General features: G+C 39.7%; 1 protein-coding gene and 1 long non-coding RNA gene across 6 annotated transcripts in view; both read right to left on the bottom strand.

Annotated features, from left to right (window-relative positions):
- The window catches only part of zbtb20 (zinc finger and BTB domain containing 20), a 31,217-nt gene extending 29,050 nt beyond the window's left edge, over positions 1–2,167 (bottom strand). Inside the window, exon 1 of the mRNA XM_015341499.2 lies at positions 2,086–2,167. The gene's annotated coding sequence lies outside the window, so the exon portion shown is untranslated. The remainder of the gene's footprint in view (positions 1–2,085) is intronic.
- The window catches only part of LOC138216030 (uncharacterized), a 118,770-nt gene continuing 105,384 nt past the window's right edge, over positions 2,167–15,552 (bottom strand). For all 5 annotated transcript variants that reach the window (XR_011189601.1, XR_011189599.1, XR_011189602.1 and 2 more), the window contains 2 exons: positions 6,199–6,316; positions 2,167–2,255 (listed from right to left, as the gene is read on the bottom strand). This is a non-coding gene — a long non-coding RNA (uncharacterized lncRNA). The remainder of the gene's footprint in view (positions 2,256–6,198; positions 6,317–15,552) is intronic.

Genomic DNA, 15,552 nt, shown 5'->3' with positions numbered 1-15,552 from the left:
GGAGGGTCGCTGGCTGATACTGAAACACACTTGTCCCCAGCGGTTATCCAGTTAGCACATGACCCAGAGCTGACCCATGTCTCTACACTCTCACATCATTTCCACACAGTGGTCTGGTGTACCTGGCAGTGCGCAGCTCTGACTGACTGTGTCTTTCCAGCGCTCTGTAAGCCAGCAGAATGTGGAATGCCTTGGCATGAAATCTAATTTCTTACAGTAAATGCTAGTAAATGGGGAAACGAGTCATTTTTATTCAGCTGTGGCATACCAGACATTTCCCAAACTTTCTTCATTACCTTACCATACATTTACTTAGTCCAGATCACCCCTGTCATCCGTTTGACATGGGGATGGTAATGCATTTTCAATCTGAATAGGGTGACGCACTCTAATCTCTTTAATTAGCTCCATTATATCCTTTCTGGTTCAAGGCCCCCGATGTTTTTGACATTTTTTTTTAAAGAGCAAAAGAAATAAGCTCAAATGGCGCACGGCATATTTTATAGAAGATGAAAAATAAAACCTTTTGGTTTCTTAGTGAAGCCAAAAAAGGAATAAATTGCACAATATTAAACATTTATAGTTGGCTAATGTATTCATACCCCTCGTAGTGATGTAACCAAGTTGGTTCCAGCTCAACAACTAAGTCTTTCTGGCACGACATAAATGGAAACACCACGTCAATACTGATCACCACAAAAACAGCTGTCCACAATAATACTGTATAGAATTCTAAATACACAATGTTGAAAATGATCAACAGCTCAGCAATCTGTATTTTTCTATTCTAACACTGGCACTGACAATATAGAGTAGTTGGGTTGAGGTCTGGAGATCACTAGGGCCAATAAGGAACGTGGACCTTATGCTTCCTTAACCATATGGTTATAGACATGAGGGGGTGCTTGAGGACATTATCCTGCAGGTGCTAATTTGACACCAGGAAACTGGGTTGTGGATAAAATCTGATTTGCTCGGAAATCCATCTGTCACTTAGGCCTATTTCTATCAATTAAAGAGGTCCAGGTCTAGATGATGCAAAGACAACCCCACTTCCATGTTTCACAGAAAAGATGATATTCTTTCTCAACATGAACATCACCTTTCCCTGCTTAGCGTACCTCTAGCGAGACTGTCCAAAAACTGGGGGTCGAGGTTTTTTTCTTTTATGCTGTGGAACGTGGTTTGCCACAGACACTAGTTTCTTGAGGTAAATTGTGAACAGTAGTCTTGGAAACGCTGTATATTTAAGTTTCTTTCTTTAAAGATTCCCTATTGTTGTCATTGGGTGTATGATAGCCTCCGAGACAGCTGTTCTGACAAAACCTTCCTACATCCTCTTCTGGTGGAGTAGCAACCATCTTGAACTTCTGAATGAACACCAGTTGAAACTAGAATGTCTTATATGTCAATAGAGTTGTTGAGGTCAACAATCTTTTAGTGTATGTTTCCACAATTCTGTGATTTTCCCACTGATCACATGGCTCTGAGTATTGTGCTTTTGCATTCTCCATTGAAGTCATTCAAGGTGATTTTTAGAAGAATCTGTAAGAGTTCCAAGGCTTTGTAAAACTACCCAACGATTAAAAAACATTTAAGTTTTTTTGTTAATAACCACTATTCCTGACATATTTTCAGGGTGTGAATACATTTGAATGTTAATATTTAGAAATATATGCAATTATTTTGGACAGGTTATGCTTTTAATGTTATGGTTAATGGTGTTTTGATTTATACAACAAATACTAAATGTATACCTGCATTCTTTTATAAACCAAACTTTACTTACATTGAATACATTTGGACATAGGTGCATATAATCCAGAAACCACAGATAGTAAAGAGAACTACAGTGCATGAGCAGCATGTAGAGTTTAGTTACATTTTAGCATGGAAGAAGTTATTTCAGTTCACATTTACAAGAGTAGGCTTTTATATGGATAAACATGGAAATTCCATGGACACTATATATGACACACTCTTTATAAACACAGAGCAGGATGCTAGGCCTAGCACTCTGCCATAATTTTGCATGCTTGTGTTAAAAAACACAGGTCCTTGTCCCTCTAACAGCATCTTACTTACGGTCAGATGACGTGGTGTTGAATATGTGTTTATGAAGCTGGTGAGGACACACTGGACAAGCTACAGGTCTCTGGCAGAGAGTGCCCAGCACGGTGCAGACTGTGCCCCAGGGAGTAATGTCATTCTTCTCTGCCGATACCAAATGTCTTTCAGCTGCTGTGTGGTTTCTTCTAGGACACAAAAGAGGGACTCATTAAAACAGTGCTTTTGTGTGCCACTCTGCAGGTCTTTTCCAAAACACAGAAAGAAAAAATCCTTCCCTCTGCCTGACTACGGCTGCTTCAACACGTACTGCTTGGGCCGTAATGAGGCTAACTCAAACCCGCATGTTAAGCTTCCTGTTTCGGTGACTGCTTTCAGTGAAAAGCAGACCATACAGCCACCTGACTGCCATTAGAAACGTCTGGAGTCAACAGCATATAGAACTGCTGTTTTTACTTTTTATTTTTTTTTCTAAAAACGGAGGAAAAATGGAAATCATTAACAACCTAATAAGAGTGGAATGCATACTAAATGTCCATTAGTGTATATGGTTCATTTAAGGACGAGTTGTCTGGCTTCCAAACTCAAATTCTGTTGAATAATTTACAGCATTTTCGTGAGCTCCTACAACTGTACAAAACCTTCTACAATGGAAAAAAGCAAAAGCAAAGGGTATAGTGCTGTGAAACCTTGACAAGGGGAGAAGAATATATAGATTAGATCACAGAAATTCCAAGAGGAGGGTATGTACCAGCCAAGCCACAGCGGCTCATCTAACGTTCTGACAAAGATTGATTTTCTATTGATTTTGACGCTGAGGTGCAGCTTCATTTTGCTTGCCCTGAAGGGCTGGTGGAAAGGTTTCAACCAGGCCTGCTTCATGACAGCTCTCAACTCTCACATTTGATGATGGAGGCCAAATTACAAAAAAAAAAAAAAGAGACAGCTTATTGGCAGCTAGCTTCTGGGAAATTGTCATTGAATCTCTTCAATATGATCAGCTGAGGAGCGGTTACATTCATACAGCTGTTTATAAGATCTAAGTCATACATTAGTGGTAAATAATGGTTACTGGCTTGACTAGGAAGAATTGTGAATGAACTATACTTGCTGAATGCATGCTGAGTGGTGCGTCTCTAACCAGTAGAACATGTTTTGTGGCTCACTGTATGGAATTATTTTGAGGACCTTTAACATAATTTCTAGATTTAAAAATGCTGCTACAGTATATGTGTCTGCCTAAAATTTTCTCGTACGCTTCATAAATCACAGAAAAGTCTTGTGAATCCAATGTTTACTTCGAGAAAAAATGAGCCCACTGCTACCGCCATGTTTATCATGTGGAGCATTGCAAGGCATGCAAATAAGGTCATAAAGATTATTGGCCCGTCTCCATTAGTCCTGTGAGTTTCATTACCCTGCCTAATCACCTTCACTGTTTCAGTACATTACTGTACACTGCACTGAATAGTGAGCACATTTACACACCATTATCATGGTGGTACTGAATCACAGGCTTCAGCATGGACAGAAATGCTTAATAACCTTGTCAGTGTCTCAAATGGTTAAACATTTGACAGTGTTCAAGTCTGCCGCAGTCTAGCGGATATGCTAGAGTGTGACCTTTGAACCTTTAAATTTTGACATTGAACCATTATTTTGTGGGTTCCCAGTATACAGCACACCAGTGTCCAGTCTCACCATTGTGCTCATGTCGGTCTCTTTTTGGTTCATCTTATTCAGTACTGCCTGGCACATTGGGCTCTTCAGCGGTGTGCCTTTTTGTCATTTGCCGCCTTAGGAAGGCTCGACAGCCAAAATGCTGAGTTTCTTCTTTTTACTTTTCAGCGTGTAAATTTACCTTTACTTGTTCCTCGTCAGCCTACACACGCTGACAATGCTCCCCACTTCAACTTCTTTTGGTTGTTACTGTGCTTTTATCACATGTGAAGAAATGCACAGGGGTGATTTCTGGGAGCCACTGTACATTTTGAAGCATGTCTGATGCTCAGATCCCTTCATAGCCACTGCCGAATCTCTGTGAAGTCCTTGGAGCCATTAATGATCCCCTTTCAAGATGTGATCATCTGGCCTGCAGCTCTCTAAATGGTACCACCTCCTCGATCAGCTGACCCCTTCCCATGGGTAGTAGTTAAATACTTCCACCTGACCCTGATGGAACTCATCTCCTCAAGCTTCTTCAAGGCAGAAGCATTGAAATAATTATTGAACTGGCTCAGCAGTTCAGACTCAGGTTTCACCACATCACATGAAAAAATCAAGCAAACTACTAATTTAGCTTTAATTTATTTTAAACATTCACGTGAATAATCTCAGTGATTACTATCACCATCATGGAATGCACAACTCATACACTTCATAGATGTGTAAAGAAACAGACACACATTACTCTGTGTGGTTTCACTTCACTGAAACAAGATACTCATGGGAGAAACTTGAACCAATAATTCTCAAATCCAACTGGTGTCTAGATCTTAGCTGTAACTGGTCTAATGAATGGAAATGCTTAAGGCACAGGACAGTGTCACTGGTGACAAAGACACTCAAATTGAACATACCTTTTAATGGTAAATTAAGAACAATGTTTAAGCAGCTAATAGGAATTCTAAAAATCAAAAGAACAATTGATGGGTAAATATAATCACAGGACTGTTTTGTAAGAGGTGCATTTTCATTTTAAACAGTGCGTTAGGAATATATCCAGAGGACTGGAACCAGGACAGGCCATCAAGACCCTGAACAAATCCATTCAATGCCAATTATAATGTGTTCTTCCCAAAAGCTGGGCAGTACAATTGTCACAGCACTGATAATCGTTCCCAACATCATGCAACAGGAAAACAGTCCTATCTGAGAGACATCTTCCCCGACCGCGGACCTTACAGCCACACCCTCTCTGGAAACATCTGTCTCCAGCTTCCTGTTTGCTACATACTGTAGCAACAGGCAGGTCGTGTGCAAGAAGGAATCATCTCAAGATATTTCGAACCAAACAGCCAACACAGCTCATTATACAGCTATTCCTCTAATTCAGATTCCCATTCTTTTGTTGTGTAAGGGTCACATGACCTTTTTTGATTTGGCTACTCTGCTACTAGATAGATTGATTAGCTCTGGTCTAAAAGAACAATCTTTCTTGTTAATGTGAAGGAGGAGCAGTTCACCTGATCAGACCTCAAGCGTTCAGATAGCACTTATTTATTTTAAAATAATACACATATCGAAATATGCATATCAAACATACTGTAGATCAAAAGGTCCCAGGAGGGTCTTTAAAAGACTGATGCATGTGAGACTTGTCTTCTGTCAAGTAGAGAGTGATCGGGGACAGAAGGAAAGGAGTCTGAATTCATCTGCATTAAACTGTTACTTTTGAGCTGTAATACTTTCATTTTAAAGACCAAATGACTCCACTTATATTTACATTCGATGAAAGAACCTACCCAAGATTCCAGATGAACAAAAACAGACCATTCCTTGATTAATTAGAAATAAATCTATAAATATTAATGATACCCATGTTCAAACAGGTACAAGCTGAGCATGCATGACAAAAAAAATGACTGAAATGAAAATGACACAATCAAAGTGCTTTCTGTAATTGCTGGGACAAAAAGCCCTCTAACCCAATACAAATCTTCAATGCTGAACACTTATCTGTCTCTAAGAGTTCTGCGCAGTTCAGCAGCTAGATTAGATTTAAAATTATTTACAATGCAACAGGATTTTGTTTAAATTATTTTTCCACCCTACATTTTCAGAGTAAACCACTGTTCATAATTCATGCTCGGCAGAGAGAATGTCATTCGTTAAATATTCATTCACCTTAATTAGAGAATTTCTTTTCCGTAGCACAGATTATGAAAGCCAGAAGATTTTTTTTTTGGCATCCGCTTTGAATCCAGTTGTGTACATTTTCTCCAATATATATTTGCCATTTGAAGCTGTAATTATTTAGGAGAAAGGGAAAGCAAAAAAAACGCTTTGGGACTGGTCTGATGGAGAAGATCGCAGGTCAGTAGAGGAATACAGGAGTGGTGACATCAGAGCTCGTCTCTCTCCTGCCGCCGTTAGCTGGCAGGAATGCCACAGTAAGATAAAAATGCTTACGTTGTCCGTCAGCGTGCCTCTGTGGTCTGCAGCTCACTCTTCGGGCAGGGCAGTCCACACATGGGCTCGGCAGCTGATCTTCATTGGAGCAGGAACCTTGCAAAAGTCAGCACTGAACCTGAAAATGAAGGAACGAGAAAGAGAAAAGGGAGCTGAGCCGAGCCTTCAGGAGGATCAGTGCATTGCTCTTCTGTCTGTCCAGTTCCCCGAGCACCGTCCACTCGGGCTGGCGCACGGACCCCTGCCGAGACCTGCCACACGAGTCCGTCTTTGGAGAAACACAGTCACAGAGCCAGGCCTGCCCCGGGGAGACCCAAGAGCCACAGAGAAAGGACGATGAAAGCACCACGGAGCTGCTTCACATCTGAAAGCCCACACGCGCTGTTACACGTTGTTTTCCACTGAGCAAAAATAAAAAAAGTAGAAAACTGCATTTTTCAGCTGGGGTGGTTTCTATCTCTGCAATACGCAATCAATAAATGACTGGCCATGTGTGACCATTAACTCAAAATACCCCAGATGGTATCTGGAAGCCGCTGGCAATTGCATTAATACAGTCAAACCCAATGGTTATCCATTAAGGTATTTTGAAAAAGATATTTATTTTGATATTTTTTTAATTTTTAAATTGCACATTTCTCTCTGACACTCTGCTCAGCTGTATTGTCGGCTGCACCCATTCGTTTCTGAACCTATATGCATCATCTCAAGTGGCAAAACACTGTTTTTAATTATTGCTACATATAAATTAAACACTCTGATCGGCACATCTGGGCCTATTTTCATTTCTAATCCGCAGAGAGCATGGCTAATGCCAGTTTCCTTCCCTGCATCAAGTCTACCTCTGAGGGTCAGTTAAACAAAAAGCGTTTTCTCCTACTGCGAGCACAAGCCGTAGTCAGCTGTAGGGGGGCCACTTCATTCTGGCCCTGCCATACGTCGGTATACAGAATATCACATTTTCCTTGAGTGTGCTGTGAATTATTGATAAAGAATCATATTTATAATATATACCGTATGTGGTTTTCTGAAGTACAGCAGTGGCAGCTTATTAAATAATACATAGAAACATCTCCTGGGGGGGTATTTAAATATCTCCGACAGACAGAAGGCCTGGTTAGACCTTCTATCAGAAGTCACACATTTCAGAACAACCACCAGCTTCTGTCACGAACAAAGGACTGGTGTTCAGTCTATGATAATACAGTATATACTGAACCTTCTTTTATGGGTCATGTACCCTTAAGAGAGAGACAAAATTCCATGGGCACAAGATACCAACATGAAGAGCAGAAATACATTTCACATACAGTACACAACACTGTGCATTGTCATATTTTATTAAACATATATGGCGAAAGCAAATCATGTGTGACAAATAGGACCAGACACTTCGTATACATTTTTTTTAATATGAACTGAGGATAGACTGTGCGTGCCTGATAGGTAAGTGTACACCTGTCATAGTTCATCAATATCTCCAGCGTGGCTCGACAGAGACGTGCAAACAGCACAGGAGAGCAAGGGAAATGCAGAAGAAGAAAAAAATGCAAGAGTTATTTCTGATGCTGCCTGCAAAGACTGGCGTTTCTAGTGGAATTGTCCTGTCGTTTTTAAAAAACAAAAAGTAATCTGTTTCATTTGGGCAGCTCACCAGCCAGCCAGTAAGTGTACATACTGTGTATACGCACACAGAACACTTCATCTGGCACTACAAGAGAGATATCAGGTAGTACGAATTTAAACTGGGCTGACCACTTTCACATGCACAAGACCATATTTAATGAGATCTCCAGTCTGGCTCTGTAAAAAACAGGAGTGATTCTATCCCAACATCTGCTGTGTTAGCCAGGAGCAGAAGCTGTTAATGTTTGTCATTTCAAACCTGATGTTAGAAAGATTTACACCGCTTAACTGAATTGTCCAGCAGGGTTAATGTTTCTGCTCTAAATGGGTCACATTACTGAACGCTTACCCTCACACATCAAAATGGTGACTCTTTGTGGACATACAATATACTGTACCCATGACCAGGTTTTAGTTAAACTTTTCCAATCCATTATTTCTTCTCCCGAGTGGAGGATCCAGATAGTGAAGGGCTCTGTATTGTACTAGCGCTGTACCAGTAACACAGAGCGATGGTGTGATCTTCCTACCACTGGGTTATGTGCTGTGCCTCTCATTCACATTGGAGTGACCCCTGCTGTTCTCTCCTAACACAGTAACAGCGTGAGAAACACTCCCGCTCTAGTGTAGTGAATTCTCTGGTTTGCGTATTGTCATCCAGAGGGAAAAGTGTCTTTATTGTCAACACCAATTAAACCTTTACATTCCTTTTGTTTTTAATTTTTGGTATTTGAAGCGACCTCCTATTTTCACCCTCTCAGTGTGGGTTTCTTGATTCGGGTCTGATCTGCTTCGGGCCTGCATACTATGCATAAAGTCTCTTAAATGCTTTGCACATTGTACTGAAAGTACCAAGTTTAATTTAAAATGGCATCACTGACTGCTGCTGGAATTAATTATCTTACTTGCTCTACAGTGCTTTAATTATATATGATTTCACTTAATAAGACACTCTTACATCTATGGACGTCCTGTTACTGTTAAGCTGTTAGAGTTTGGTTATATTATTATCAGTTATTTACAGCTGCATGCAAGCAATACAATAAGTTATCAAACAATGCAGATAACATAAAAAAAAAATTCAAATGCTTGCAATATATTAGCATAAAGATAAAACCATGCAGGAACAGATAAGTGCAGGTGACTAGCTGTAGAGCTATTATAATTTAAGGGATAACGGTGTTATAGAAAAGTGTGTTCATTTTACCTTATTTTGCTATATTTGCCAGATGCTTTGCTGACGTTTTATATTTTGGTCAAATTTGTTTTTGTACACAGTTTTGTCCTATTTAAATTATTTTACGCAGTTCTAAGGCTGCTTAAATGTGGCTGAAACCAAAACTTTGGCTTCATTCAAGAAGAAACTGGATGAGATCCTTTGATTAAATAATTAATCATTTCCACAGGGGCTGAACGGCCCCCTCTCATTTGTAACCTTTCTTATTCTTATGCACTTAATTGTTGTCAATTTCAATTAAAAAAACAGCTGGAATTACTTTGTTAAGGAAATAAAAAGAGAAATGAAGTTCCAAAATTCACAATAACATTTTTCCAAAGACCCAATTTCCTCCCATTTTCATGCATTTAAGGATAAATCTGCATTTGTAATAATCGACACCTGTCTTTCTGGCCCCGTCTTCCTTCCATCCAAAAAGACAGCAGTGATTCAGCTGTCTCTGATTTAACTCTGTGCTCTCAATCTGTACTTAACACCCAAAATGTGCAATAATGGGGGCACTAGCACCGTCCCATCAAATATCACTTTTTTAAAATAAAATTATAGCACTTGGCAGTTCAATGTTCATGCCATCACTTGGTCTGCATGTCTGGTATTCATAAGTGCTACCACAGACACTATATTTTCAGATTATTAGGGTAGCTGTGTACTATATAACTTTACATCGTTATGTATCATCGCTGAATAAAATATTTGGAAAGGAAATGACTTAGATATCATTATCTGAATGGGGCAGCCCTGCAAACATCTCTTTTTCCCCCTTTTTTTTCTCTAATTACAATATCGTCTGGTTGAGTTGGAAGCACTCAAACACGTTCTCCATTTACACGTCTACTGCACGCGTAACTTTTATGTGTAAAGAGGAACAAGCTCACTGTACTTGAGAAGGGGGTCAGCAGTGAGACCTCGGAGTGCCAGAGGGAGGGACGACGCTCTACTTTCTAAATGAAGCAAGATGTAGGCCAGTGTGTGTCCTCACGTGAACCGGGGGGAAAAGGCACGATGTGCAGGGTGAAAAGAATATGCGGCCATTTAGCAGCTTAACATTCACTCTTCTGCCTTTAATGCACAAATGATTTCATAAAGTTGCTGGTTCAAATGAATTTTCCTCCCAAACAGGCCAAATGACTGCACCTAAACCGATTATCTTTAATAAATGATTGTGAATTTTCGATTGTTATTCAATTTGCTGAAGTAGCAGAGATGGCAATTCAGAAGTCGGCTGGTTGCAGCCGGCACCTCATTAAGTCTAGGGGTGATCAATGTCACTGTTATTTCAACTGCACAGTTCACATCGGTTTTTGTTTTATTATTCTAATCTACATTTTTCTGGACATGTGCCCGTCCAGTTCAATTAATAAGTGCTTGGGTTAAAAATAAAACTAGATCTCAGGTTTTCACTTATTTGGTGAAAAATAGATCAATATTTGAGAGCTAAAATATCTTATAGATGAAAAACACATAGTGGGAGGGAGACTGTGTGTGTGTGCAATTTCACTCACAAAACATGCATTAAATTAAGATGTGACATTAAGCAATATGGAAGTGATATTTTATTTCTGTATTTGGTAAGCAGTCAAATTCTGCCAACATGTCCAAATCATTAGTATTTACCAAAACAAAGTAAATCAGTTTTCCCAACAGATTTGACAAAAACAAATAAATACTAACTTACATGAAAGCTGTGTACTTCCGTACTTACAATTACTTTCTGAAAGACTGCGATTCAATTTAGTCTTTGTTTTTCCAAAGAAAAGCTTCTCTTCCATTTCAAAATACAAGCAGAAAGACATGACTGTTTAACTCTACTCCCTCTGTAACACAACTAATTAATACTTTCAACAGCAACATTAAGCCGACGCCTGAAATGGTAAGGCATCATCTACAGATTGTTCGTACATGGTGTTTTCTTTTCTGCACATATTAGTTTTCTTGGAAGAGCTTCCCAACCAATCACACTGCTGAAGGGGTGGGAGAAGAGCACAAGTGGCCACTCTTACCCCTCAGAAGAGAGTCGTGTCAGCATTTCAGGGTTTTGAAAAGGAAACGCCACAAAGCCCCCTGCCTCTTGCCTGTTCGCTTTCAGGAGAGCCACTGCCAACCCCTCCCTCTCCCACTCGGAATAGCAAATGAAGTAAGAGGCCGCCAGCACAGCCGCCGTGTGGAGATCTGCTCTGGAAGAGGGCAGGTACCCCATGACATCACTATGAAAGGCTGACAACTTTTCCATTTTTCAATAATCTGGAGAAGGCAAGAACAATGTCGCCAAATGACAGACACCGATTCATTACGCGTCGGAGGCAAACAGTTGCAGCCTAAAGGAGAGCAGAGCCATCGAGACCCACATCCCTCTCTCTGACAAAGATCACAGTGGTGAGGATGCAAAAACATTGCCTTATTGCCTCTCCCAGTGCCTCTTGGTGGCCCATTTCCAGACACTGCCACAGAACAGTGGCTATATGCTACTGAAACCCAAATGCAGTGCTGTATGTATCCAGTCCTCGCTTTTCAAGCCTTGCTTTGTCTATTGTTAGCAGGAATATGGTGAAGAACAAGAAAAGATGGTGCAATACTCTGCTTCTGATGTGCAACAGAAAGAACGTGGTGTGAGCTAGGACACTCTGCGGTTTCTGAATGGGCCCTTTTCAGCTATTCTGGATGTGACACTGAAGCTCTCTGAATAATACAGTGCTGCCATTGTATTATATAATGTATGTTTACTGTAATCCCAATGCTTTTTTGGCTAATAATAGCTTCCTATTTCCAGGTAGAAGAGATCTGGCAATAAACCAGCCAGTCCCGATTAAAGGCCTGTATTCATGACTGCTGGTAACATTCTGATGAATCATTTTCCTGAAAGTCACGGAGTTCTAAAGCTCCAACGCTTTGACACAGGCTGGAGTGAAATCCCTCCCTTTCCTGCAGCAAGTGCAAGATGAAACACACAAAAGGAAAGAGAATGCACGTAGACCACTTCACCCCCCCACAAAAAAAATAATAATAGTTTGCATTCATGCAAACATGATTTTTAACAGATCTTTGCGAAACCCTTCTGGAAAGCCTGCCCTTGGAAATAATAAAGTTCAGAGTCCTTTTGATTTCCGATGATTTGTTAATCAAATCATATTTAAATTGCTCTATACAGTATATGAATTCTTTAGTCCATCTATAAAAGTTATACTTTCATCAGGATACATTTTTTTAGCCTGTTTCAAAGTGGATAGAAAACAGAAACACTACCGCAAAGCTCTGTACAGAAGAATGAGCCTTCAAACAAGATAATGCAGAAGACCCTGCAGAAAAGCACAAAACAGAGATTCAAGCCAGCACCTTTTCAATCTGTTGTTCTTTGGAAGCTGGGAAACAAATACAGATGCTGGGATTTGAAAGGGGGAGATAAAAAAATTAGTGTTTCAGATCCTCTAAGAGAAAAGTTTTCTCAGTTTTCAAACTGTTAAAGAAAAACATAGGATTTTTTTTTTCCCGTTTTGAAATTTGTTGAGTTAATCAGACTCGGTAATTTCTGTGATTGCAAAAATAGTCGTAAAAATCCATCTTTTTATATAAGCTGAAATAAGCTGTAATCTGGTTTTAATTTGGGAGTCACTTGATTTTACACCAGCAGCAGTGCAGTCTGCATGTTGCTCTTTCGCAAGATGATGCGTCACTCCCAGTGCTTTTATCAGAACCACTGCCAGGGAGCAGTGTTCTCTTCAAACTTCAAAACACACTGGGGAAAAAAAATCACAGAAAGCACTCCCCTCCCAGCCCTCCTACACACTCATACACTCCTCCATTGTACTCCAGCACTATCAACCTGCAATGGTATGTTGATGTACAGTTTTAATAAGAACATGAATTTATACAGCTTAATCATCTTTAAAGGAGGTGGAAATTAGCAGTACTCAGACAGCCGGTGTCAAGATTAAGAACTACCCCCACTTTAAAAATATTTTTGTTCTGATGCCAAGAACAAGAGAAAAAAAGCAAACAATAACAAGCCCTTACCAAAGCTACTCTGCAATGATCACACTTATCACTATGGTGTTAATATAACAGGAAAGCCTCTCTCGTTGGCACAATGCTCATTAACTAGTTATCTGCCGGGCAGTTCCCAGACAGGCAGTCTAGGGAGAGCAATCACAGGCTTTGCTTCAGAAACATGCAAAGTGCTGCTCTTCCTCAGGTTCTTTGCTGGGCTGCACTGGAGCACTATGTCCATGCCAAGGTTCTATAGCACAACAGCATGGAATTAATCCCCTCTGAGATATGCAGTATGTCCAAGAAGGGAGTTTCACCCCTACAGAAAGCAGGATGAGATCCCATCCCAGGGCACTATCTACACACCATGTTTTCTGCATGACCCCATGCCTTCACACAACACAGTCTCCTGACACATGGAGGGAGAGTTAGAAAAACTTTAATTACATTTTATTACAAACACAAATGTTACAGTTTGTCTTTTGGAATGGAGGTGTTTACTCTTCCTACTTCCTTTTGACATGAATGTAGTTTTCCGAAGTTACCTGATCTACAGGGTCATGTTGAAAACTATAGCTCCCCTCTCTCCTCAGAGTTCCTGTTCCTTTCCTTGTTTTCTTTGATGGCGTTAACTTATTATATTGTATTACACCTGTGTTGTCAACTTGGTACAAATGAATTTACCTTCTATTCCCACTTATCGTTTTTATCTCCCCACCAATGAAAACTGTTCTATTAAAAACAGGATGTTTCTTTGCTAAGACCTACTCTTGCATTTCTATGTAACATGTACCATGAACACTGATGACATTTTCCAAACTGATAAGATATCCCATGCTCCATTTAAACCTCAACTCAAATGTTGATACTATAGCGGTTCATCCCTGAGGTCATTCACTGTGTCCACAAGGACTAGTTTCGACAAAGGGATCTTCCAGCAGCTTCAGACTGACTCTAGTATTGAATGGTTAAGTAGGCGATCAGTTTGAGGAACAGGTCTGACACAGAGGAAGAGACAGACGAGTATGAGGTCACAGGAGGCCCACTGACAGGTGGAAGGAGTCATGAAGTTCTACAAGGCTGGTGACAGCACAGAGAGGTATGTACGGTGGTGAACACTGGGATGGCTTTACTCAACGGTAGAATTATTCAGTGACTCAGGGCCTTGGCCTGCTCTCTTTAACTGCTGTTAGAAACCAATTATTAACTATAGAAACAAAAAATCCAATTTAGAATAAGATAAAGACTATTATTGAAAAGGACTGAAGAAATAAACAAGGACAAAGGTTTTTGCTGCAATATAAAGTTTGCCCCATTTTTATTTTTACAGACTCCCAGCTCAATTCCAACAAAGGCTCAGTAAAACATATTTTGCATATATTAACTTTTCCCAGACACCTTGAAGCCTTTACAGGTACTTACAGAAATTCCTGGAGAAGCAAATTCCTTCTGAAAAACCCTAACAACTCTCACCACCTTGTTAATCTTGAACTTGAACTTTATTGCCATATGTAACCGGTACTGGTACAATGGAATTCTTACTTACAGAAAGTCTCTCGATTATAAAACAAGTGTAAAAAACAAAACAAAGTGCAAACAGTGCATCAAAAGTGCAATCAGTGCATCAATCTTTACCAAAACATCAGTTCCCCATAAAACAAAACTTCTAACTGAGACCAAAAGGTGAGCTTTCAGTCAAGAATATATCTTAACACCATCTTCACCCATCTTTATATCATTGCAATCTTATTGGACACTGCATAAGCCTAACATGTTTTCAAATGACAAACAATTTCCAGAATCACAACTGAAATGACTAAAAAACAATCCTATTTTCTAATCTTAACTCCTCTGTTTCAAATTCCATGACGAACATGACCCAATGAAAACATGCTGAGTACCAAACAGATGCTTATCATTTATAACTGAAAAAAACTCAAAGTTATCATCAGGAAATTTAAAATATTAAAATAACAAAGAAAACCCTGTATACATATATACATGAAGTATGGTTACAGTCACATTTTCTCAGCTGTGTTACTTCAGAAACTTAGGATACTGTTACATCTTATAAGTTAAGAAAAGAAGAAAATAAATCTATTTAAAAAAATATTTCTATACCCCTTTTTGCAACAAAGACCAATTCAGCACTGGTCTCACTGGCATTATGCAATATGACTGGTCTGTAAGCACAAGCATTACATACAGTACATAGAGTAAGTATTATATCTTTCTACTGCAAACTAATTTAATGTCTATTTGTACTAAGTGAAGAAGAGGAATTTTTTAAATCATGTAAATTGGTGAAAATGAAACAAAGATACTTCTTATTTCATTTTGTAGCCCGCAGTTTCTAAATATACTGGCACAACACAATGCTGGGTGACTTGTACTGTGGGAACAGCTTTGCAAGAGACTTTAAACTGAGGTTCTGGTACTTTGTCATTAAAGTCCCCAGCACACTGCACACAAGAGTAGGGGTTATGACACCAGTGTCTTGGCTCAGTTCC

Source organism: Lepisosteus oculatus, chromosome 5, assembly GCF_040954835.1.
Source record: "Lepisosteus oculatus isolate fLepOcu1 chromosome 5, fLepOcu1.hap2, whole genome shotgun sequence".
NCBI lineage: Eukaryota > Metazoa > Chordata > Actinopteri > Semionotiformes > Lepisosteidae > Lepisosteus > Lepisosteus oculatus.
This window is presented reverse-complemented; position numbering and strand designations above follow the sequence as displayed.